The sequence below is a fragment of the Cynocephalus volans genome, chromosome 1, assembly GCF_027409185.1.
Source record: "Cynocephalus volans isolate mCynVol1 chromosome 1, mCynVol1.pri, whole genome shotgun sequence".
Classification (NCBI taxonomy): Eukaryota; Metazoa; Chordata; class Mammalia; order Dermoptera; family Cynocephalidae; genus Cynocephalus; species Cynocephalus volans.
The window spans coordinates 201,852,926-201,880,523 of record NC_084460.1 but is presented as its reverse complement, the minus strand read 5'-3'; the positions used below and the strand labels follow the sequence as shown (position 1 = coordinate 201,880,523).

At 34.8% G+C, this 27,598-nt stretch overlaps 1 protein-coding gene across 1 annotated transcript in view; it reads left to right on the top strand.

The window, feature by feature from the left end:
- DPP10 (dipeptidyl peptidase like 10) overlaps window positions 1-27,598 on the top strand; it is a 686,000-nt gene that overhangs the window by 173,860 nt on the left and 484,542 nt on the right. The window lies entirely within an intron of this gene.

Genomic DNA, 27,598 nt, shown 5'->3' with positions numbered 1-27,598 from the left:
AACCATACTCATTGTCATGGTTGAACAGTTGCTAATCTTTGCCCTTCACTTTATTTAGACATAATATCTTTGCTTATTTCCAAGGCATAGCAGATTATTTGTATGATGGATAAAAGGAGGCTTGCCTTTTTATCTAATAAAGATCATCTCATTTACAGTCCATTCCTTGTTCTCTAATATAATTAAGTGCATTTGTGCCAGCAAATTAAATTTTAATCTATATAAGCTATAAAAAGAATTTAATTTAACTTGCGAAGGCAAGGACCAAATCACTCTTGTTTACCTGGCACTGATATAGTTCCTGGAGATCAAAGGAACTCAAGATTTTTTTTTCTATTAAACAAATGAATGTTTTTAATTGAAGTCCAGTGTCATTTTCCCCTAAAATCAATGTTCAGTTGAAATCGGTTGAAAGATGACTATATATCATGGTGATGTTATTACAGATAGAGAACACAAGATAGCAGTTTTCTTAATCAATTTGAATATTTTCATTTTGAATTGTTGATAAATTTGGGAATAGCCACACTTTTGCCTTTGCACTATGATTATTTCAGATGTATATTATGATTATTGCAGATGAGTACTATGACTAAAGATGGCTAATAAAAAAGTTATTACCAAATATTGTCATAACACACAAATCTCTCAGAAATCATTATCCTAAAGTGCAATTTTAATTACGAGTCATCTATTTATTCACTAGAAAATATTTTCTATTGAGGGAGATGACAAAAAATAAAGTTATCAGACTTGTTTTAAAAATATATAGTATTCTGAGTCATTAGATTTGATATACTGAATAATCTTCTGTTTTATTTGCCATGATTTTAGAGAAATTGTAGAAATTTGTATAATCTTTGACTTTGGAAAGCAAGAGAAAAATCAGGGCCTAGTCTCCATTTTCAGGTTAGCTCGGACTATTTAAAGAGGAATTTTCTCCTGTGCATAACTGACACTTTGATATCAAAGCTCCCAAGGACTGGACAGATATTTAGCAGTGAACTGCATGCTAAATTAAGCCACATTTCAATATCTAGGACACAGATTCTACAAGATACCAAAATAATGTAATTGAAGTTAATCATTTTAATCAGTTTTTAGTAATTTCTTTACCAATCATTGGTTAACTTGATCTTTTGGAAGGAATCCTGGGATATGGCTGCAGTGTTATAAAATTCTCAGTAACATTTAAGATACATAATATCTATAAAAACATATGACATAAAAACAACCCCGTAAACTGGAATAAACAGAATCTAGGCTCTGGGAACATGCAGTCTTTATAAACACCACTGAAGGAATTGGCTCATTTTTCATATTGTGTACAATGAGTTGCTTTTCAGGTAGGGGAATAGATTTGCGCTTTTATTCTATCCAGACCTCCTTTCTGGCAATCGCTAGATACTCAGACTATTTACCTTTTCCTCACATAGCCAGGAAATACAGTGGAACTATATGAATAGGAAGTGTAGGCTTGGCCTCATTACCAGCAACTATATCTAAATGTAAAATGTGAGCTTTTTCTTTATTTTCAATAAATGTTTCACCAGGTTTTCTTAGTATATAAGTCACCTGAAGGAGTTCAAGCTAAGCTTATTTGAAAGCTTCATTTAATTCTTGGAGGTCATCATAGGAACACTTAATGCATTATTGGTCAAGGGGAAGGAGGGAGTCTAGACAGCCCTGACATGTGTACGTTGTAGTGAAGCGACAGCATTCATTATGCTGGTTCTCCAATAATATATCTGAGAATGTCATCACAGCCTTGGATGGGTACTCATGTTCATGGTTAGATTAACAACTGCCTTACCCCAAATCCACTCATATCCTTGAAATTTCCATTTTTATAGCCTCTTCCTTCTAGTTTTGTCACCTTGAAATCCGGAAATCCATCTTCTTTCAAATTATTCATCTCTCTACATAGATTTGATGATCAATGGATCATCAAAGAAAGATCTAACATTGAGTGACCTCTATCTTAAGCCCTGTGATAGAGGCCTTATGTACATATTACACATGGTAGCATATGATGTTAAAATTAACCCGAGAAGACTGAGGCATAACAAGAAACTTATCCAAAGACAACAAATGAGATGCAGAGCCTGCTTTCATCATCGTGTTTAAGTATAAAATTTACCCTCATGTGTTGTTTTACTCTGACAAGCTGTTCTCATGTCTAACAGATATTTCAGCTTCCTCCCTGACAATCCAATTGTTACAGACCTCATAGCTATTAATCCTTTCATGTTGAATAATATAATTATATCTTTATCTTCTCAGGTGCATCCATATAGTGGTAACTTACGCAGCCACTAAAAATAAAGTGTATGAACATATATCTATACACACACACACACACACACACACACACACATGTTCATGATCTAAAAAAGTGAACAGAGCTAACTTCAAAGCAGTGTTGACAGTATGTGATATCACATTGCTTATATTACATAACAGTGACTGTCTTCAGATTATTTTTTTCTTTTCACCTATTTCTTTTTTCTCAATTTTCTTCAGTAAGTTCTTATGCTTATGTGGTTTTTAAATAACGAATAAAGAATAAAAATTCTTCTTCTCCTTTTTAGTCACATGTCTCCAATCCCTCCAGTAGGCTCCTGTCAAATGCAACTTTCTAAGTCCCAGTTAAAAACTATCACTGTGCTTCTCGAAAGCCATTACAGGGATACTTTTACCAACTGAATAAACCCCAAACTCCCTTCTTCGTATCTCAAGCATCTCAGAATCAAGCTTCAGCTCCTGATCTGCTATCCCTCTTCACATTATGTTTCAGTCATATTAACTATTTGATATTCTTATAAGCCTCAAACGCTTTCTTGTCTCTTTGCTTTGAACACACTCTTTTCTCTACCCGATTTTCTCTTCCCCAACCTGAAAGCCCAGATTTTATGCTGCTGGAAACCTGATGGTCAAGTGCAATGCCATTGACTGTTTATTTTCCTGCCAGCTGTGAGGAATATCACCTTCCTCTGAACTGTCGAGTTTGACTCTTCATTAGAGGAATTTCTATCTTGATTATAATTATAAAACATCTAATCTCCACCAAGATAGTGCTTCTATTTTCAAGTTTTACTTTATTTGTTTTAATTTCCAATTTGGCGTGAACAAATAGTTTTGAAAAACATAATAAAAATTAATTTCTAGAAACATAAAATGGTGAATAGATAGTCCAAATACACCCCCAAGTTCTCTTATTATATTGAAAATACTTAAGGTTACATTTCAAAAAATACAAGTACAAACACAATATTGGAGTAAAAGAAAAGAATGTCATGTATTACTTAGCTTGAGAGTATACACAGTCAACTAATAGAAAGAACTGCTGTTACACCATAACTTTGTTATTCCTAAATCAGAGTTAAACAAAAGTTGAAAGAAATAGTGATCCTTCACATTAAATACCTATTTTCAGATTTTGAACAAAAACTGGTGTATCAATATTTAAAGTTTTTGATATAATACATGAGCCTACTTTCTTCTTGTTAACTATGTTAGGTTAGATTGGTAACAGCACTACTCACAGGGGGATAATGTGTATCTAGACTATTTCTATTTTTTGTTTTAATAACACTGTAAAAGAGAAGAAACCAGTCTCCAAACTTAGGATATTGGCTATGGAAGAAGTTTTTAAAGGCACTTTAACAATCTCAGGATATTAATTTTGAGCTTTTGTCTAAAATGAATCAAGTGATACTGTATTTTTATTTTTAATTTTTTAATTTTTTAATTTTTAAAATATTTATTTATCTATTTATTTTTCTTTTTTAATTTTATCAATATATAACGTAGTTGTTTTTCATGTCCCTTTACCAATTCCTCCTTTTTGCCCCTCCCTGTCCCCCGTCCCTCCATCAATATCATATCTGTTCACCTGTCTTAACAAGTTCAAGAAATTATTGTGATTGTTGTGTCCTCTTTTTGTTTTGGCACCCCATCTGTATTTTTAAACTTTGTCTTCAACTTTTTATCACTAGCCAGTTCCAAAATTTTTCCTGTGTATACAATTTAAATTAAATATTTTGATCAAAAATAGTTGCTAGGTTTAAATACCTCTGGGTTACAGTGAACAAATATACTATCATGTGATGAGGTTTTAATCTGCATAGCTAGTGTGTTGCTTGCTCACCCCATGATAACACCTGTTCAGTGAGATTACTCCAATTACCGTTTTTTTGGGTTTTGCAGCAATGTACAATTGCTAGGAAAGTTTCTAAGTGCTTACTTTCGACTAAAAATATCCTGTTTTGGACCAGTGGGCAACACCTCACCAATTGAATCTAGCCTGCTAGCATCACTCTGAGCGCAGCTCTGATCTACGAGACAATAAGCCATGAAGAATAGAACTTATGACACATTCATGTTTGTGTTTACCCAGCAATTAGCTTCCTGCACAGACTGCAACTAGTGCTCTATAAACAGTTTAGTTATCATAATGAGAAAAACTATTACATTTTCTGGATATATAAAGGTGGGTCTACTTGATTCGCAATCATTAGAGGATTAATTTTCACACTTTTTCCTCATAGTGTGCACATATTTTTTTCTGATCTGTACAATGTCAATTGTATATGTGATGTGACATGAGTTGTTGGACACTTTTTTGAAAAATGGCTGGCTGAAATAGATGATAATATCTAAGGCTCTGGGTTTTATCTTGATCTTATTGGACTTATGTTGGAGCCAATTAAATTAATTTGTCATGTGATATTCCAACATAGATATTTAAACCTGTTCTGTTATCTTTGAAATGATGCATGACAGTGCAACATATTGGAATAAGAAAGTCATTAAATCAGAGCAAGCCAGGGCCTTCCAGCAAGTAATTTAAGCCTTCTGAGGCCTGATTTCTTCATCTGAGAGTAGTACTATAGATAGAAACACAATGAAAGGTGAATGAACAAAAATGGTCAAAAGTAAAAAAGGAAAGGAAAGGAAAATACATAAATAAAAAAGCAAAGGTCTATAGCCTTATGGATCTTCAAATAGTAGAAATCCATGTAACTGCTTTTAGAGATGCTCTGGACCCCTGATATTTCTTCATAAATGCCCCAGCAGTCTCCTTCTCAGGAATTATATCCAGGACATTAAAGAGGCAGTGGAAAAGTCACTGTTTTAACTTTCATGGAAAACAAAACATATTATTATAAACAAAATCAGTAGTACTTACAATAATTAGGGAACTCATAATTAGGAGAATCAAACAAATGAAGTACTTTTGTTTGTTTGGCACCACTTTATCATGCTAGGATTTTTGTCCGTCGACTTAATTTGATTGAGTTGAAGAAGTTGTTGTGTTTCTTAGTGCACAGGGAGCTATTTACAACTACAGCAGCATTATTAATGAGTAATTATTATCATAATAATGAGTATTATTATCATACTCAGCAAAGAGTCAAAATTATATTATTTTTAAAGTTATTTTTAAACTTCTTGACCCCAAATTTTATTTTTTTATGTTCATTAACCAAACTGATATTTAAGTAAGTTAGAGCTGAATTTATATTTACAAGGTTCTTGAAGACAGCATATAATTTTATCGCAACATAGCTTATAAAGACCAAATATTGAATTGGTATAAAATATACAAAATTAGGTATAGAGTTAAATAAATAATTTTACATCTATTTAATGGAATACTAGGCAGCCATCAAAATTGATCATTTGAAAAAAATCAATGATATTGGAATGTGCTCAAAATTAAATATTAATGTAAATAGTAGAATACAGAATTATGTACATTGTATATTCACAATTGCATCACATACATGTACACACTTCTACATGCAAAGAAATAATGCCAGAATTAAATATGCCAAAATATTAAATAATTTTCTGATAGAGTAATTATGAGTTGCTGCTTTTATTTTTTTATTCTTATTCATATGTTCCAAATTTGCAATAAGTATGCTGTCACATTTATAACTTAAGAATTAATGAAATTCTCACTGCAATATAAATGCATTCAGCTAGCCAATATTTATTTTGTTATTACTTATGGGACTTATTTATTATTTAAAAATAAGTTAAGGAGGAGAGTTAAAATGAAGAGTTCCAAGGATGACTGATGACAGGCAGGGGACATGAAGCTCTGAAAAATATGAGAGAGGACATTAGAAATATAGTCTTATCTACAGCAGGCCTAAAAAAGATGCCCCATCCCCAAATGCTAGAATGAAAGACTGACTATGTTCCTATTTTTCTAAAGACCCACAGGAAAGGGAGAGGCAGAGGGGAGCATGAGGTTGTTACTGACCTACTGATCCTGGGAGGGTCAGAATGTCCCCAATGCAGCAGTGGGCTATTAGACTTAAGGTGCATGGATTATTATAATAGCAGTTTCACTCCCTTGCTTCCCAGGAGGTTGAGATATAATATTCCCTGTACTTTATAATGTTCTTTGTTCTTCTAGTAATATAAACACAAAGAAGGCTGTTGAAATTATGGCATCCTTAATTCCTGATTCATACCTCACAGAGTTAAAAATTAGGTTAAGAATGTAAATTAGGTCAAGACTGACCTTCCTTTTTAAAGACAATATATCAAAGTATCTTACTATCAAGAGTAGATAATTTCCTGCCAAAAATTTAAAAAGTTCTTAGAAAAGTATACCATTAAGCACATTTACCTCTCTCCAAATGACCAAATATGTTTTATTTATCGATATATTATTTGTTGAATTGTGCTTTTACCAAAGTTTAAATTAAATTTCATATATATCAGAACTGCTTGAAATCACAAATAAAATGGAAAAATCTACTATAAAAACTCATATGACAGCAATCTTATATAATAACTGCAAAAATTTAAACTTTTGTCTGAGATTTAATTATAAATAGTTTTTTGAAGAAAATGTTTTTTAAGATTCCAGATTGTCTTAAAATGACAATATTTATACTAAACACCTAGACAGAGTAAGGAAAATGATTTACCCATAAAATCCAGTGCTGACATTTCAGGAAAAAAAAGTATTCAGGGAAAATATTTTTTACAGTTTAGAAATTCAATTATTAGAATATTGTAAGGGAATTTGAAATATAAACTAAACCTTAGAGTAAGAGACCTGAATGTTCGTGTTATCACCAACTTGTTGAAATAAAAAAAACAGTATTTTGATTTTTTTGAAAAGAGAAAAAAGCCTGGATAAATGGGCTATGTTTAGAGTTTATAAACAAGCATTTATTGAGTTCCAACTATGTGCCATGCACAGAGCTTTCTATATTCCAGGTGGAATCTCTTTACATTTGTAATGTTTGCAGTAAAATAAATGGTGTTCTCATAGTTCTATGATATTCACAATTGTGGTTGGTCTTCAGTTTGTTGGCTCAGGAATTGGGTTTGTGAACACAAATATAGATTAATAGACACATTGACATTGACATATATCTCTTCATCTATATATCCACCAATCCTTTTATGCATTTAACCCACATTTATTGAGCATAGCCAAAAATTCTTCCAGATACAAGGATATAAAGATGAATAAACACAGCTCCTTTGCTCAAGGAAATTATAAATATAAACGTTCTTTCTTCATCATGCACAGTGTCTTTCCTGATGTTCTGGGCTTAAAGAAATAAAATTAGTAATCAAAAGTCAGTGAATAGAGCAGGGAGTAGAGGTAACTGGAGAGTTGCAGGTAACATTCAATCCAAACTACGATGAGGTTGAATTAACCTTTTGTTTCCCCAAAATCCAAAACACATCTGCATATCCCATGTCTCTCTCTTCTCTATAGTGCAAAACGCAGACAGCACATTTTATTCTTTGAGCTCCTTTTATTCTCTCTGCCTCTCCTTTTATTTGGTATAGTCTTCATGTACATATGTTGATAGTCATGACTAATGTACAAGTATATATGTACCACTGGCATGTTCATAGGGAATAAAATATAATTATGGTACTCAGAGACTGTAGCAACTAGATGAAAATAATAGGCTTCAAACAATTATACAATAATTAGGTGATAAGTTTTTGAATTATTCTTTTTAAAAACAGATGTTGGAACTCTAAGAAATCAGTATGAGTCAAGAATAGTTGGAGTAGTCTTTATGGAAGAGATAAAGTTCAGACTCAGTGCAGAGAGCAGATCAGCCCAGGGAATGAAAGAAGACATTGCTGGGAGAACAGTAATGATGTGTTTTGACAGAGTCACAGGAACTGGCATAGTGTGTAAGGTTAACTGGAAGAAAAATGCTGAGTGTGTGTGTGTGTGTGTGTGTGTGTGTGTGTGTGTGTGTGAAAGTAACAGTGAATAAAGTTAATCGACTTAGTACCGGCACATGATTAGAATATTTACATTTGATTATTCTGCTGTAATTGTTATACTTTGATCTCCTACAGCAGATATACTCTTCTATTAGCTTATAGTTCGAAACATAAGAATTTGAAGTTGCTCTAATGATAATCAGCTATTTTAGTTTAGCATCAAAGTGGGAGATATCAGTAATAAGAATTTTACCTAGTATGTGTATAGTATGTCAGAATTTACATGTACATTTCTACTTATTTTGGACATTTCTACATATGTTATTTATGAGTATATCTTTGAAAAACCTTGTGTGGAAGGCAGGGCCAGAACTATTTTTGTTTTAAAAATGAGCAAGTTGAGACATGGATCGGTTTTCTTCACTTCTCCCAGATTCAAAGTCAGTAGTGAGTTCTGCTAGAAGCCAGGTCTTTCATGTTTAATGTTGGGTAAGGTACATGGAAGTAGAGAAAATGTCTAAAGTGAATTTATTGTATTATCATGAAACTAACATGTAATAAATTTATAAATTAATTTTGCAAACACCTAGATATTTATGGAAAAGAATATTAAAGGAAGGACAGATAATGGTTAATGGAAAATTTCCTTTGCGGTAATATTGGAATGTTTCAATTAGACTAGAATGTTTACATGATGTTTAGAAAATGTAATCTTTTCTATATCATTGACTGTAACTGTTAAAGAAAAAGAAGTTTTTGCAGCCAGCCATAATAATAAACTGACATTTAGGACAGATTTTTACCTGAACCTTTTAATTTAACTTGCTTTGCATGAGTCATGTTTTCTTGTGTTTGTGTGTGTTTGTGTATGTGTGTGCATTTCTCTGTGAAGAGCTAATTTAATGTAATCAGATTGGTCATGTAGTCAATTTGACTGGGCCATTGGGACCTTTGGAAAACACACAATCAACTATTTCATTCCGCTAATTTATATTGAATAAGCGAATATTAAACATGTATATATATATTCCAAAAAGTCTTTAGCTAGGTTAATTGCTAGAGATAATATTGTTTATAATTAAATGGCTAAAATTCTCTGTGGTAAGTCATTTCAAGATGAGCATTTAGTCAACAAAATGTTTCATTCTCTTCACAGTGGTTTAGTCTCATGTGTGTCCACAGAGGCACACACAATAATAGATCTAGCAGATCTAATTCTACTTCATTTCTGTACTATTTATCTTTTTATTTTTCTTATCAATAAAAATTAAACACTTATTTAGACAGTACTGTAGAAATGCAAAAAAATAAAGTAGTAATATCTGCCTTTATCAATTAATTATTAATGATAAAAATACAAGCTACACTTTGGGGGACATCTAATAGTAGCCAGACACAATGCTATGAATTTTTTTTTTTTTTTTTTTTTTTTTTGACCGGTAAGGGGATCGCAACCCTTAGCACAGTGTGGTCTGCACCACGCTCAGCCAGTGAGCGCACCGGCCATCCCTATATAGGATCTGAACCCGCAGCCTCGGCGCTACCAGCACCGCACTCTCCTGAGTGAGCCACGGGGCCAGCCCACAATGCTATGTATTTTAATTTATTATATCTAATGTTTATCGTTCTCTAACTTAGGTAGTGATATACTCATTTTATAAATGAGGAGCTGGAGTTTAAAGCAAATAGGTAATTTGTTCAAAGTCACAGCTAGAAGGTGGCAAAATCAAAATTTAAGTTCACATATTTTATTGTTAACTTCAGGTCACAATGAGCCCAGTAACTATGACTGAACAGAGGTTTAAAGAAAAGAATATTAAATGAAAGACAAATAACACGGACAGAAAATAATTTTCAGATATAACATTAAGCATATGTTAAATAATTGATGTAGGAAAAAGTGAAACTTCTCTAGTCAATTTACAAAAGAACTCTGAAATAATATGCACACAGAATTGGAATTTAAAACTTACTGTGGAAGAGAGGTTAGAGTATTATACTGAGATTTAGAAGACTTGGCTCCATAGCTGAGTATTTACCTTGGGAAAACCTCATCACTTCGCTGGACTCCAGATACTTCATCTGCGAGGAGATTACAGTGTTCGATTGAATGACACATGAAGTTTCTTCAGTTACTTATTTTGGAATTATACAAATGTGTACGTTGTAGCACAACAGGCCCTAGAGCAAATGGCAATGTGGCTAGAGTTTACTTACTTCTTTTTTGTTTGTTTGTTTGTCTTTTTTTGTGACGGGTAAGGGGATCGCAACCCTTGGCTTGGTGTCGCCTGCACTGTGCTCAGCCGGTGAGTGCACCGGCCATTCCTATATAGGATCCAAACCCGCGGCGGGAGCGCCAGTGCGCTCCCAAGTGCTGCACTCTCCCAAGGGCGCCACGGGGCCGGCCCGAGTTTACTTACTTCTAAACTACACATCACCTGGTTCAAATGGAAATTTAATTATTGTCAGTGTACTATTAGTATTTTACACTTCTTTGCTATCACTTTCATAACTTTATTCTACTCTTTTCCAACTTCTAACAGACTTGCTGAATGACAAGAATTAAGGTGATAATCTAATTAATGTTATTACATAAGATTCCAACATTTGTTATTTATCATCACTAATGGCTTAATGCCCTTAGAATCCTGCACATATATTTATGAGATAAAATATTAGTTTAGCTTTATTTCAAATGACAATTGAGAATTTCAGGAAGTGTGAGAAAGTGATAATCTGGTCATGGCATCTTTTTATCAAACTGTTTGTTATAGATTGTATTCCTTTATACATAAAAGTGAGAAGAATAATATAATAAACTCCCATGTATTTATCACCAATTTGAAAATAATTACCAACATTTTATGAATTTTGTTTCATCCAAGGATACAAATATAAGTGTCAAATCCCAAGAGCTGGTAAAACTAAACCAATAAATCTGATTAGAACAGAGAAAAGAAATAGAGCAGTTATTGGAAATGTGGTCAAGAGGAGGGCTGTATGCTGATCATAGCTAATTTCTAAAATTGTGCTAATTCTGAATGATGTAGTTTATCTTTAAGCATATATGCAAGGGATTATACACAATAGCCCAAACATGAAAACAACTGTAAGTGTTCATCACATGAATGGATTTTAAAATGTGGTATACAGACAGCCCAGGAGCCATTGAGGTGAGCTGAGACCAGACCCTTGTGGCACTGGGTCCAGTCAAAGGCCTCAGGGGAAAGGGAAATGCACACAGCCCAGCAGCTTCCTAGATGAGCTGAGACCAGACCCTTGTGGCACCGGCACCGGGGCTCAGTCTAAGGCCTGGAGAGAAGCGCATACAGCCTAGCAGCCACCAAGGTGAGCCAAGACCAGACCCTTGTGGCACCGAGGCCCAGTCTAAGGCCCAGAGGAAAGCACACACAGCCCAGCAGCCATGGAGGTTAGCCAAGCCCCTCATGGCACCAGGCTCCAGTTTAAAGCCTTGGGAGGGAAGGGAAGTACACACAGCCCAGCAGGCACCGAGGTGAGCTGAGACCTGCACAGCACCAGGGGCTTAGTCTACAGCCACAGAAAGCTAGAACAAGAGCCAAGGTGGTGTAATATAGATACTGCAACACCTTCTGTCACTACAAGTACAGTTCAACACCACAGTAGCGGCCAGGTCCACTCTACAGGCAGCCTGCCACTCACTTAACTACATTGTTATAAGAAGAGTCACCAGCAGAGCGTGCAAATAGAGGAGGAAGTCTTTATCCTCATAGCCAAGCACAGAGTAACAGAAGAAGCATCTCTACCAGATGACCAAACATCAATGAAAAAATACTAGAATTACAAACAAACAAGATGTGACACCACCAAAGGAATACAGTAATGCTCAAATTCCAGACCCCATAGAACAAGGAATCCTTGAAATGTCTGTAAAAGAATTCCAAGCAATGATCTTAAGAAAGTATGAGGAAATACAAGAAGACTCAATTAGAGAACACAAAGAAACAAGAAAAAATATCCAGAATATGAAGGAGGAAATTTACAAAGAGATTAATACCTTAAAAAAGAATGTAGCAGAAATCCTAGAAATAAGTTTCACTTATTGAAATAAAAAACAAAGCAGAGAGTTTAAGCAGCAGGCTAGAGCAAGTAGAAGAAAGAATTTCAGATCTCAAAGATAGTCTTTTCGAAATAACCGAGGCAGACAAAAAAAAAAAAAAAAAAAAAGGAAAAAAATAAAAATAATGAGGAAAATCTAAGAGAGATAGCAGACAACTTCAAATGCTCTAACATCCAAATTGTGGGTATTCCAGAAGGGGAGGAGAAAGGAAAAGTTATTGAAAACCTATTCAAGGAAATAGTAACAGAAAACTTCCCAGGTGTAGGGAGAGATGAAGATCTTCAGATCCGGGAAGCTCAAAGTTCCCCAAACAGATGCAATCCCAAAAGATACTCTCCAAGACACATTATGGTCAAGTTTGCAAAGCTCAAAGACAAAGAGAGAATTCTAAAAGCAGCAAGAGAAAAGTATTGAGTGACCTATAAGGGAACCCCCATCAGACTAATAGCAGACTTCTCAACTGAAACCGTACAGGCCAGAAGAAAGTGGAATGATATACACAAAATACTAAGAAAAAAAAAAAATCGCCAGCTAAAAATTCTTTACCCAGCAAGGCTCTCCTTCAGAAATGAGAGAGAAACAGTGTATTCCCCAGACAAACAAAAATTGTGGGAGTTCACCACCACGTGATGAGCCCTGCAAAAAATTCTCAAGGAAGTCCTTCATCTGGAATCTAACAAGGAATGCCACTACCACGGATACACAAGAAACAGCAAAACCTGCTGTTAAAACAAAAATGCCAGTGAGAAAGAGCAAGAAGCTAAATCATGCCACCTCAAATATCCAACTGACACTGAAGAAGAGAAATAAAAGGGGAAGTAAGGATCAAAAGATATTTAAAACATCAAAACAATAAATGACAGTAATTAAAGAATATCTGTCAATAACCATACTAAATGTGAATGGATTGAATTCTCAATTCAAAAGGCACAGATTCACTGGATTAAAAAGCTAGACCCAAGTATATGCTGTGTTCCAGAGACCCATCTCACCTGTAGAGACACACACAGACTAAAAGTGAAGGGATGGAAAAAGATATAACATATAAATGGAAACCAAAAACGAGCAGGAGTAGCTATTCTTATATTGGATAAAATAGACTTTAAACCAAAAAACATAAAAAGAGACAAAGAAGTCCATTATATTATGATAAAAGGATCTATCCAGCTAGAAGACTTAACAATCATAAATATGTATGCACCCAATACTGGAGCACCCAGATATATAAAGCAAACACTCTTTGACCTAAAGAAAGAAATAGGCCCTAATACATTGATACTGGGTGACCTGAACACCCCTCTCTCAGTATGGGGCAGATCTTCCAGGCAACAAATCAACAAAGAGACACAGGATTTAATCTATACCTTAGACCAACTGGACCTGGCAGATATATACAGAACATTTCACCAAAAACTAAAGAATATACTTTTTTCTCATCAGTTCATGGTCCAGGATAGACCAAATATTAGGTCACAAATCTGGTCTCAGCAAATTTAAGAAATCTGAAATCATTACAAGTATCTTTTCAGACCATGATGGATTGAAATTGGAAATTAATAAAAAGCAAAACTCTGGAAACTATACAAATACATGGAAACTAAATAATAGGCTCCTGAATGACCTATGGGTCCAAGAAGAAATTGAACAGGAAATCAAAAAAATTCTAGAAGCTAATGAAAATAAGGACACAACATAACAAAAACTGTGGGATACTGCAAAAGCAGTACTAAGAGGAAGATTTATTGCAATAAATGCTTACATCAAAAGAAGAGAAAGACTTCAAATAAATGCTCAAACTAACACTATGCCTCAAAGAACTTGAAAAACAACAATCCAAACCTAAAGTTAGTAGACAGAAAGAAATAATTGAGATCAGAGAAGAACTAAATGAAATAAAGACCCGCAAAACATAGAAAAGATCAAGAAAACAAAAAGTTGGTTTTTCGAGAAGATAAATAAAAGAGACAAACCATTAGCAAGGCTAACAAGGTAAGAAGAGAGAAGACTGAAATAACAAAAATCAGAAATGGAAAGGGAGACATTACAACCGATAGTACAGAAGTACAAAGAATCATTACAGACTATTATAAACCACTGGATGACAACAAATATGAAAATCTAGAAGACATGGATAAGTTTCTAAACACATACAAACTACCAAGACTGAACCAAGAAGAGATAGAAAACCTGACCAGACTAATAACAAGCAAGGAGATTGAAGCAGCAATCAGTAATCTTCCAACAAAGAAAAGTCCAGGTCTGGTTGGCTTTATAGCTGAATTCTATCAAACTTTTAAAGAGGAGTTTAATTCTCCTCAAACTATCCCAAACAATTGAAAGAGAAGCTACTCTACCAAACTCATTTTATGAGGCCAACATAACTCTGATACCAAAACCAGATAAAGATACAACAACAACAGAAAATTACAGGCCAATATCCTTGATCAACCTAGATGCAAAAATCCTCAACAAAATATTAGCAATCAGAATACAGCAAAATATTTAAAAAATTATCCATTATGATCAAATGGGATTCATCCCAGGGATGCAAGGATGGTTCAACAAACAAAAGTCAAGAAATGTGATACATCGCATCAAGAAACTCAACAAAAAAGACCATATGATTATCTCAATAGATGCTTAAAAAGCATTTGACAAAATTCAACATCCCTTCATGATAAAGATTCTCAACAAATCAGGTATAGAAGGAAATTATCTCAACACAATAAAAGCCATATATAAGTCCACCACCAGTATCATTCTGAATGGGGAAAAGTTCAGGACCTTTCCCTTAAGAACAGGAACAGGGCAAGAATGACCACTCTCACCACTCCTATTTAACATAGTGCTAGAGGTACTAGCCAGGGCAATCAGGCAACAGAAAGAAATAAAGGGAATCCAAATTGGAAAAGACAAAGTCAGACTTTCCCTATTTGCAGATGACATGATATTATATAGAGACAAACCTAAAGACTCTATCACAAAACTCCTAGAACTGGTTAATAACTTCAGTAACATTGCAGGATACAAAATAAGTGCCTCCAAATCAGTTGTATTTATATACTCAAATAATGAACTGATAGAAAAATAAAGAAAGTAAGTCCATTTACAATTGTTGTAAAAAAATAAAATACCTAGGGATCAACTTAACTAAGGTGGTGAAAGACCTCTACAGTAAGAACTACAAACCACTTCTGAAAGAAATTAAATAAGACACAAAAAGATGGAAAGATATTCCATGTTCTTGGATTGGAAGAATCAACATTGTGAAAATCTCTGTATTACCAAAAGTGATCTACAGATTCAATGCAATCCCCATCAAAATATCAATGACATTCTTCACAGAAATGGAAAAAACAATCTTACCTTTCACATGGAAAAACAAAAGACCCCAAATAGCCAAAGCAATCCTGAGCAAAAAAAATAAAGCTGGAGGCATAATAACACTATTTGACTTCAAATTATACTACCAAGCTATTGTAACCAAAATAGCATGGTACTGGCATAAAAATATACACTCAGACCAATGGAGCAGAATTGAGAACCCAGAAATCACCCCTCAAGCTTGCAACCATCTGATATTGCACAAAGGCAACAAAAATCTACATTGGGGAAAAAACTGCCTCTACAACAAGTGGTGCTGAAAAAACTGGATATCCATATTCAGAGAAATGAAACTAGATATGCACCTCTCACCATACACTAAAATCAACTCAAAATGAATTAAAGATTTACATATAAGACCTGAAACTGTAACATTTCTAAGGGAAAATATAGGTGAAACACTTCAGCAACTAGGTCTGGTCACAGGCTTTATGAACATGAGCCCCAAAGCACAAGCAACAAAGGAAAAAAATCAGTAAATTGGACTATATCAAATTAAGAAGCTTCTGCACAGCAAAGGAAACAATCAACAGAGTGAAACAACAACCTACAGAGTGGGACAAAATTTTTGCTAACTATGCATCTGACAAGACATTAATATCCAGAATGTACAAGGAACTCAAGCAATCACACAGTAAAAAAACAAATAACCCAATTAAAAAACAGGCAAAGGAGATGAATAGATCTTTTTTCAAAGGAAGACATGCAGATGGCCAACAGGTACATGAAAATATGCTCAACATCACTAGTCATTAGGGAAATGCAAATTAAAACTACATTGAGATACCATCTCACCCCAATTAGACTGGCTATAATAAAAATGATGGAGAATAACAAATGCTGATGAGGGTGTGGAGAGTAGGGAATGCTCCTACATTGTCGTTGGGACTGTAACTTAGTACGACCACTATGGAAAACAGTACGGAGGTTTCTCAAACAACTACAGATAGATCTTCCGTACAATCCAGCAATCCCATTTCTGGTTATATACCCAGAGGAATGGAAATCATCATGTCGAAGGGATACCTGCACTCCCATGTTCATTGCAGCTCTGTTTACAATAGCCAAGACATGGTACCAACCTAAATTTCTATCAATGGATGATTGGATAAGGAAAATGTGATATATATGCACCATGGAATACTACTTTGACATAAAAAAGAATGAAATTCTCTCATTTACAACAACATGTATGTTCCTGGAGAAACTTATGTTCAGTGAAATAAGCAAAGCACAGAGGGATAAATACCATATATACTCACTCATATGTGGGAGCTAAGAGAGAAAGAAGGAAGGAAAGAAAGACCACAGTAGTGCATTTGACTTGCAGAGGGAGAGAACATTCTTTGGGCTACAAAGTGTAGTGGGGGAGAAAGGGGGACAGAGAGGGAAGTTGGGGATAATTGGGTGGGGGACACAGGGTACAAATGCAATTTGTGATAATGAGTATGCTGCCAGTATGAATGTGGCACTCACGTCATGGACACAAGTGGTGACAATCAGCTTTGTATCTCATGAATATTCATAACCAATAAAATAAAAATAAAAAATAAAGTAAAAAATGTAGTATACATACACAATGGAATACTATTTAGCCTTAAAAAAATACAGAAAATTCTGTTATTTGCAAAATCATGGATAAACCTAAAATGAGGTAAGCCAGGATCAGAAAGAAAAATACCACATGGTTTCACTTATATGTGGAATCTAAAACAGTCAAATTCATAGAAGTAGAGAGTAGAATGGTGGCTACCAGAGGCTAAGAGTTGGAGGGTGTGGGGAAAGCGTAAACATCAGTCATTGGGTACAAAGTTACAGTTAGATACAAGGAATAAATTCCAGTATTCTATTGTATAGCATGGTGACTGGAGTTAATAATAATGTATTGTATATTTAAAAATAGCTGAGAGAGAGGATTTGAAATGTTCTCACCACAAGGAAATGACAAATATTTGAGATGATGGATATACTAATTACTCTGATTTGATCATTCCACAATGTATAAATGTATCAAAATATCACTTTGTACCCCATAAATATATACAATTATTATTTTAAAATTAATAATAAAATAAAACCAAAAGAAAGAGTATATGCAAGGGAGTAAACAAGAAGTATGGACTAGAATCCCTAAAATATGAAGAAAGTTGGACCTAGAGATGCAAGGAAACAGAAATGTTTTCAGACCCAGCCGGTATGAAAGCCATCCTGTAAGTAAGGAATTTGGTTCACCATGTAGACTTTAGAATGAACTAAAATGGAAGTCAGTGGGGGAAGGATATCTGTTTAGTTTAGTTAAGACATATCTGGCAAGTGCAGTTTTTTAAAAAAAAATTTGGTTAGCCTGGGGTAGAAAACAGTGAGTTCTCCATTCCTGCTAATGTTATAGAGAGGTTGGGTGATCATGTGATAAGAATACATTTATGGGATTCATTTAATTGGTATGAAATTATGAAAGATGACCTCTAAGCCCAACTTTAGTTCTAAGATTTAATATCCACGTCAACATAAAGGTACAGTTTAAACTACTGTTTTAGTAGTTCCTTGGCTTTGGAAACTAGTTGATATATCGATCTGAGACATGTTTTAGGAAATAATGTCAGCTTTTACAGAAGTTTCTGTGCTTCTCATTTCCACACAGGAAACCTCCTATGTGTCATATAAAGTTCTTTTCTCTTTGGTTTGACTGGCCAAATGAAGTTGTTGAAAAATAACTTAAAAACTGATCTCATTCTATACTTCAGTTCATAACATCCTGGTATATCCTTTTGTGCTGTCAATACATTGTGCCAGTTTTAATGACCTTGAACATTCATTAATAGGGTTGTGTACTGAAGCCGAAGCCTTTAATCTGTCACTGCCATGTGTTTGCAAACATCAGAGAGCAGGTAGTTTGTACGTATCCAGTCTCTGATGATACTCAATTTGTAAGTGAAAAAAATACACATATTAATTTGCTATATTTCCATGTTTTCCCCTTCTTTCCTTGGAGTTTGAATGTTCACTCGGTTTTCTGCCATTACCAGTACTGCTAATTGCTGAATTTTTCTTGTCACCCCATCCCCATAATAAAACATTGCTTTTTTATTGTGCTCCTTAGCTTTTAATTTCCCAAGACTTTATTATATTCAATAGATTAAAATATATGAATTCTCTTATTTAGAAAACTGAGTTAGCTCTTGTGGAGCCTAAGGATTACATAGTCCCCTCAGGCTCATGATTAACTGAACCACTGCTCTAAACCATTCAGCTGTGGTGTTCTCTCTAAGGCACAATCAACCACCAAGGTGGGAAGGAGCCTGTCTGCGTGTTGTAGTATCTGACAGGGGTTAGGGCTTTAGAGATCAGCACTTTAATTATGTATCTGGTAGACATGGTGGACAAGTGGCTTGATTTCTCTAAGTGGCATTGTCTTCAATCATAAGACTGAGAAGATAATTCTTCATATGACTTTCTTATAATAGTCATTTTGAACATCACAAGACATATATGTTCTCTAAAAATTTTAAACCAATTAAACATTTTATCTCTATTCTTATTGAATGAGGATTGATTTTTACTTCACTAGACTCTATGGCTTTGGGCAAGTCAACCAGTATTTCTGGGCATAACTTTGGTCAAAGCACTGGAGTAATAATTACAGCAGCAAGAACAACTAGTTGTTCACTGGGTGTTGAGTATGTGCTCAGCACTGAGCCAAAAAGGCTGGATTCACAACCTTACGTAATCTTCATAACAACCCATGAATTATTTTTATTGTCACCTCTCAACTTTCCCAGGCTCGCATAGCTATTAGGTAGCAGACCTGGAGGTAGATGGTTTAGGTCATTAAATGAGGAAAAATTAAAATAGTTCAAAAAGATTTACCTAGATAGGGCATGGGGTGGAAAAAAGTAAAAGGTAAAAAACAAGACATTTACTATTTTATTTTATTTTTTCCTTTCTTTTTGTTTTGGCCAACTTTGTCCAACAGCCTGTATGTATTCTTCTTACTTCTTATCCACTTTGAAATTCCAACTGCTGCTGTCACTTTGGGGGCTAGAGTTGACCTTGAGACTATGCTAAAGTTCCTATTGTTTAAAGATCCTGTAACTGACTGAATGAGCTTAAAAGTCCTGTTTTTGCTCTTGTGCCAGTATATTGTCTCACGGCATGAACACTTTTCGCTCTCCAAGACTTGCCATTTCAATAGGCTGTGCTCAAACCATGGATAGAGAGCACAATATTGTTTGTTCCCCAATTCATGGGTTCATGTCCTCAAAATATGTCTTTTTACATGATGCTATTTTTGCCTGCAATATGCTTTCCTTTCATACCAAAAGCAAATTACTGCTTTTCTTTATGAAACATAAATTCTACTCTATAGTCAACCTTTACTTTTGCAGGCATCTCTATTTTTTAAAAAAGCTCTCTGCACAACTTTTATGTTCAGCCTTGTTTGAGAACCACTCTTCTAAACTAGGTTTTCTCAGAGCAGGGACGTTACTTTTTTGTCTCGTCATTTTCATCACCAAACACAGTGTCTAGTGGTTACGTAGTGACTTCAGCAAGTTTATTAGTACTTTGCTGCAATAGACCTTAATTTTAATTTGAAAATACATACAGTTGTGAAGGTAAACTCTAAAACGATTCCTTATAGTTTTAGATAAAACATAAACAGTAGAGGATATTATTTCCTCTTTCAAAAATTAAAAAGAATGAAATACTTCAGTTTGTTTAGCTTAATAAAAAAAAAGAACTGTTATTAAAATTAACAGTGTCATGGCATGGTGTCATTACTGATGGGCAAATTACTGAATTAAGTTACATGTGCATATGAAGACTAATATTGTTCTTCTACAATTGATAAAGCAAGTTCTGAGAGGTAGAAATATTTACTTACTTTTAAATCACTTGTTCTAGAACTGTATTCAAGCAAAACAAACCCCTGGGACTAGACAGACTATGCTAGAATCCAATAGGCTGTTGGAAGTATCCTGCGTACCAGTGGAGCAGATGGATTTTGCTGAAATCCACCATTACTCAACTCCAAATCTTCCATAAAAGAAAAAATTCAAACATGGGGACTTTAAACAGGCATAATTTGGACTCTCATTGAGGAATTTTTCAAGTTATGGGGTAGGTTGACTCCTTAGAGCTGAAAAAGAACTAACACTCTAAGAACTGAAAGAGACTGCAGACTTCAGGTGGGGACGGTCCAAGTTCAGGTGGAAAATACATGAATTACTCAGAACCTGCCATCTCCTCATGGGCAACCATAGAGTTTCCATGTTCAGAGATTTATTTCCTTCTTTTTATTTCTAAGACTGACTTTCTTTATATTAAACCACTTTTTTCCCCTTCTCGGTTTTCCAAATCTCTCAATACAATAGTAATTAATCCTAGAAATTTAAAACTGGAAGGAATTTTAGAGAGGGCTTTCTTACTTTGCCATAAGGGATTTGAAGGTGAGAATCTGGTGTAGTTTTTCTTTGATTCTATAATGGTGTTGGGCTACTAACATGCCAGTTGTGATGCTAGGCTAATGTCAGAATCCTGCCAACGTTGCCAATTGTGGAGCTCTTTTACCTGCCTATAATCCTGCTGACTGGGCCAATTGTCGAACTAGGGCTGGGTCTGGAGCTCACAGACCCCTCAAGCCTGTTCCAGACTGGATCATGGACCCTTCACATGCCAGGCTGGGTCATCAGACCCCTCACACGCAGGTCTATGAGCTAGGTAACTGGCAAACAGGTCCTTGGAAGCCGTGGGTTAGAAAAGCATGGCTGTGCCAGGTGGCGTCCGCCCAAGGCAGTCGCCAGCCAAGCCCGCAGTGCCATGCAGGTGCACTAACTCCATCCACACCCAACTTGCTTACAAAGAATGCCGCACCATACCCAACCTGGCCCAAGGAGAGAGGGCCTGATTAAATTGTTCTATCTTCCCAACAAATGGTAAGCCCAGTGCCTAACACATGTTAGGTGTTTGATAAATTTTATTTGAGCTAAATTGGATCTGTGTTCACTAACTGCTGCCATCCACAGCCATCATCCCAGGCCCTGTTTCGGAGTAAAAGAAAGTGAATCCTGATGCAAGATAATAATCCTAGGATGACTGTGGCTTTTCTCCTGGTCACAAAGGCAGAGACAGAGGTAGCTTTAAAATTAATGCCTGCTTCTCATTTTTGTTATAAATCAGCATTGATACATGGTTTGACTTTCTTACCTTCTATAAAGAATGTTTCTGATTATAGATTTATAGATTTTTTTGAATTCTAAAGGTTAATTTTAAAGAAAGAGCACATCAACAGTGATTGGTAGTTAGTGACTGAGATTTTGCTGAGAAATGACACTTTAATAATATAATTATTCTGTTTTCTCCCCCAAAGATACCTATGATACTTAGGATGACTCTTTACTCTTAGCCTTTTGTATCTATCATCTTGTCCCTTATTACTTTCATTTCTTTTCATTACCTGTATTAGTCTGTTTCTGTCGCTTATAACAAAATACTTGGAACTGGGTGATTTATAAAGAAAATTATATTTATTGCTTACAGTTTCTGAGGCTGGAAAGTCTAAATTGCATCAGGTGGTGGTGACAGTGACCCAGGCGTCTCACATTATGAGATGGTGGAAGCAGAGAGAGCAGAGAGAGAGAAAGACAGACTGTCTTCTACTTTAAAAGCCCTCAGAACCATGCCCCTGACCACCATTTTTAATCCATTCACTGCAGCATGGTCCTACAATCCAATCACCTCTTCAAAGCCCCACCTTTCGATTACCCTAATAGGATTTCCCACCCTTTTAACAGTCACAGTGGGGACAAGTTTCTAATACATAAAATTTGGGGGACACAATTCAAGTTTCAGTGAGTTTTGGGGGGACATAATTCAATCTACAACACTACTCTACATATTATGAGAGCTTCCCAAATTTGCTTAACATTACTTATTTCTTTTTTCTTGTAGCATCAATTCTACTTATTAATACTGCCCTTGCTACTGTTGAAATTTTGGTTCCTTCACTTTGTTCTATAGCCTTTTTATCCTCCTGCTTTACTCCTTAGAGATTAATGCTTTGATTATATGTAATGCACACTGTCTTAGATCCTTCTAAGTTATTAAGCAGGTTTCTTAAACTAGTTTTAGTTTTTCAGAAAAATATCTAGTCATCTACAAATGGGTTTATATCAGTTGATTGCGTCTTCCTCTGAGTCCTCAGGATGATGCTGTACAAGTTTTCCTTTATAAACATCAATTTGTTTTTCCTGTTTGTCTTTGGAGGAGGTACTATCTAGACTCAGTGTTTATTTCTCTTGACTTTGCTGGGTCTTCCAAGAGCCATAGATAAAGGACAGGTGGAGCTGCCTGTTTTCTAATTCACTTCTCAGTGTCTAATCAGATTCCAGCTGCTGCCTTCCTATGAGAATTGATACTATGTCTTTTCTTATCTCTCCAATTCTTACCTCTTCGATGCTCTGAACAGATAGTGTACAAGAAAAATACCAGTACCTTCCCAAGAGTACCCTTTTAGGAAGATTCACTTGCTTATCCCAAGGCTACAACTCTTTATCTGGAGGGACTACACATACTACATTATATGGGCCCTAATATTATCTTCCCCAACTCATCTTATCTGCTAAGATATTTTCTGGGATTTGACATCACTAATGAAGTAAGAGTGACACTGTAGGAGAAGAGAGTTGGAACGTAAAGCACAGCAGGTCAGATGCTTTAAGTAGTAACTAACTAGTAGACAGATGGTGCCTAATTATCTGGAGGATACAACAATTTGAATTTTAGATCCAAAGAACAGACAGTGGTGGAAGGACATAGAGTTTTTTGGTTTTGGTTTTGATTTTGTTTTGTGTGTGTCTGTGTGTTTTGGAAAAAAAACATTCATCATTCTAAGTTTTGGATTGGAACTTTGAGATTTCTGATTGAAACCAATTTAGAAATTAAAGAAAGCCTTGTCCTAGTTCTTCTTCCATCTGGTTTGTAAATTTGGGAAAGCTAAGGTACATTGCATAGTTGGAAGTCATCAATGAGTTCAACATACCTTTTTTTAATCCCTACAGTAAATTGAAGTCTGTGATAAATAATGACAATTTTACTGAGCTTCTTACAGCATTGGTTTTCCATCACTTCTTGTCATGAGAGTTTGTTGTAACAAAATCATCCAGAGAGAGAGAGAGAGAGAGAGAGAGAGAGAGAGAGAGAGAGAGAGAGAGAGAGAGAGAGAGAGATTGCTCCTCTGAATAAAGCCCAAGCTGAGAGACAGGAGGTCTGGAGTGCTCCATATTTCTCTTCTTTCTTCCTGGCAGCCACTGGAGGCCTTTGTGAAATTTCCAGGGTTTCAAGGAGCACAAGACAGAATCCATGGCATGCAGGATTGTTATGAGATCAAAGGATATAATATATGTGAGCACTTTTAGTGATATGCAAACCCTACAAATATAAGGTTCAAGGAAAGTTTATTTTTCCATCAACTTATTTTGTTATAAAGCATCTATCATATTTTTCCAATTCATTATTTATTCTAAACATTTGAAACACCATATCATATCATACTTACTCTTAACTACCTAGAGTTTTTTATAGTATTTAAATTAAATCACTAATTTGAATTGACTTGATCAAGAATGAGAAGTATTAATTTGTAGAAATGTAATTATTACTAATTTAAAGTGTGGCAATTTAGTCTTTTTCATGGTGAAGTGGATACATTGGTATGTTTTAATGCAATAGGATATTTTCACCAGTGGGCTTCATGCTGTTGTGCATTTGTACAGGTGTGTGATGATTGATTCCTTTTCTTAATTTGAAGTACTTCAAAGTATTTTCTTTAAATAAAATTTGACACCATTATGAAAAGCTATATCATACTGATGAACTGCGTTTTATATGGTAATATCACTGTATGGTAAGTTTCTATCTTGCTACTTCTTTTCTTGTTGGTGGCTGGCCTGTACAGGGATCCGAACCTTTGACTTTGGTGTTACAAGGCCATGCTCTAACCAACTGACATAACTGGCCAGGCCTATATTGTGTTTTTTCTGTGATTGCTATCTGCTTTTATTTATTTTTCTTGCCAATGAAAGCTTATTTATTAAACTTATTGTTTTTACTAATTATATCAATTACTTTAAGCAAAGCATAGGTTCTGCATATATTAACAGAATGCTATTTGACTTCCAGCTTTCAATGAAATGATTTCCTAAGAATCGATTGCATGCCTGATGGCAATCTTTCTTACAATAGCTGGAAATTCACATTTCAATATATCTAATGGCAAATGAGAAAAGTGGCATCTAGACAGTGTGATTTATCTATAGCCTTGTTAGACTGAAGATATAATCAAATAAATCAGTAACACATATTGGTGAGAAGGAAATGGTCTTAAAAGTATTTCAAAAATCAAGATTATTTTATAAACACATCTATATATTCAAAGTAAAGCAGAAAGTTGAAGCTCAGATTATTACAAACAAAAAAGAATTTGCCTCAAGTATAATCAAATAATTTTTCTGAGTCCTTAAAAAATTTTACATGAATAATTACCTTATCTTTCCTCTGTAGTTTCGATTAGTTAAATATACATTTATTGAATGTCTATCAATGTGCCACACCTGTATTTGGTGTTGAAAGTAGAAGGTAAATGAGGGATTATAACAAAACTCAAGGGTGAGATAGAATGCAGGCAGATAATTCCAGTAAACATTTGGGTATTATATAATGTTAGGAATCTGATTGACACAAAAATTATAGCAGTAGAAAGATTGACTTTCTATAGTGGAGTCTTTACAAAGAAGGGACGGCCTTAGCAGGGCTTTGAAGAATGAATAGAAATTGCTAAATGAACAAAGAAGGGGTCAGAGAGCATTCCAGGCTGAGGGAACGATGGCATCTTTGTGTGTAGAGATGAAGCTGGAGCGCTTTTCTACTCAATATCTGAGAAATTTCTTGTTTCTCTATTCTAATTTTCAATTGATCGGCTGATTATTATGCCCAAGCAAAATACACTTTCTGTTTATGCTAATCCTTGTAAATTTTTCTTTAATGCATAGAGATGCCCACAGAAGAAAGTGGTTTAGACCAAAGTTTTCAGACTTGACTAAGCACAGACTAGGGTTCCAGAGATTTGTCTGTGGAGCTATGAAAGGAACAGCTACCTGAAAGACTTTCCTATGTCCTGCTTCTACCAGAACTATCTCATGTTAAACTGGTTTTAACATTGAGGATTCTCATTTGGGGGATAAAAAGCATTCAATTGCAGGAATAGATATGTTTACCTGAAATCTCCTAACCAAAGACAGCCTTTGGTCATTTTGTTCTTCTTTTTTAATGTGTTCTAGAGGACAGATAAATTAAGAGCTAGTTTATAGACTTGGGAACACTTATCCTTTGAAATCCATACTTACTTACTCGAAGGTCAGTCATTTGTGCCCCTGATGATTTGAGAAAATGTCAGGGAAACAGACACAGTAATTGATCACATTAGGATGGAGTGAATCTGTGAAGAATTGACAGCTTGAGCTTGAAAGCTGTATTGTACATATGAGGATTTGTAGAGAGAAAAACTAATAATAATAATAATAATACTTAAATGCCCAGAGAAAGCAGAATAAACATAGAGCAGAAGCTGTACTGGGTCAAGAACTGGTACCCTGGTCCTAATTCTACCTCTTGTAAACAGATTGAGCAATGGAAAGAAAGTTAAGGTTTAATTCCTGGATTACAGGCTTTGTAAAATGGAAGATAGATTTAAACAAGCAGATAAATTTAAACAAGCAAGGGCTCCAGTGTTCTGAAGTTCTTCATCTGTCTATTTTGCCTACTATAAACAATATTATGCCCAGAGGATATAATATAAACCAAACTTCAGCATACATCGGAATCACCTGGTGGACTTGTTATAACATGGATTCAGTAGGTCTGGGACGGACATGAGGATCTGCACATCTAATAAGTAGCAGGAGATGCTGGTAGTCCCAGGACTAACTTAGAGAATCACTGAGATATGCAAACCATTGAGTTCGAATTCCTGAAATTCATTGTCTTATAATAAGAAAACCAAAAACATACCCGTTCTTATGCCTGAAGAGTTGTGAAGGTCTTTGTTATTAAACTAATTAAATTAATTTTGTTTTGGAAATTAAAAGTATAAACACGTTTGCCCAAATGAGTATTGCATTATCTGCTACTTCCATTTTAACTCATTTTATTGTGTTCAAACAGCCCCTTTCTTTTGATATTTTCCACAAAACTTGAGCTATGTTTGATCTGCCCCTAATTTTACCTTATTCTAAACATTTTACTTTTACATGTCCCTTATTTATACTACTTTTACTTTACATTTAGAATTGCAAGATGAACTCTCAAGTTGAACTCTTTCTACTCTGCAAATACTTTTCTTATAATGTGAGTATAATGCCAAGAGATGAAAGAAGTGATCTCTCATGTAAACATAGCTCATGAAAATATTTCCAAACTCTTTTTAACAAACTTTTCATTAACGTACATGAAACTGAAGCTCTTTATTATTAAACACCATTTAAATATGATTAACTTTCATAAAAACTAATATTATCTTATTGAATAATTCTTTTTCTTTCCTTAAAGATTTCCAGTGCTATAGGTTTTTTATCCTTTTTAATGTAGTTTTGTTTTTTCTTGCTTCAAAAACATATTCAGACTTATTTAAATAGTGTTATCTTTCTGAGTATTATGTTTCCTTTAGAACAGACCCACACTCATTAAGAAGTCTGTAAGAGAAGAGCACTAAAGAGAGAATAATCCTGATATTCAAATATTTTAAAAAGTAACATTTGAAAAAGAGTACATATTTTGGTTTAGCCTACTGTCATTGGAGGGAAGTTTTAGCGAAACATATTTTAACCTAATGAG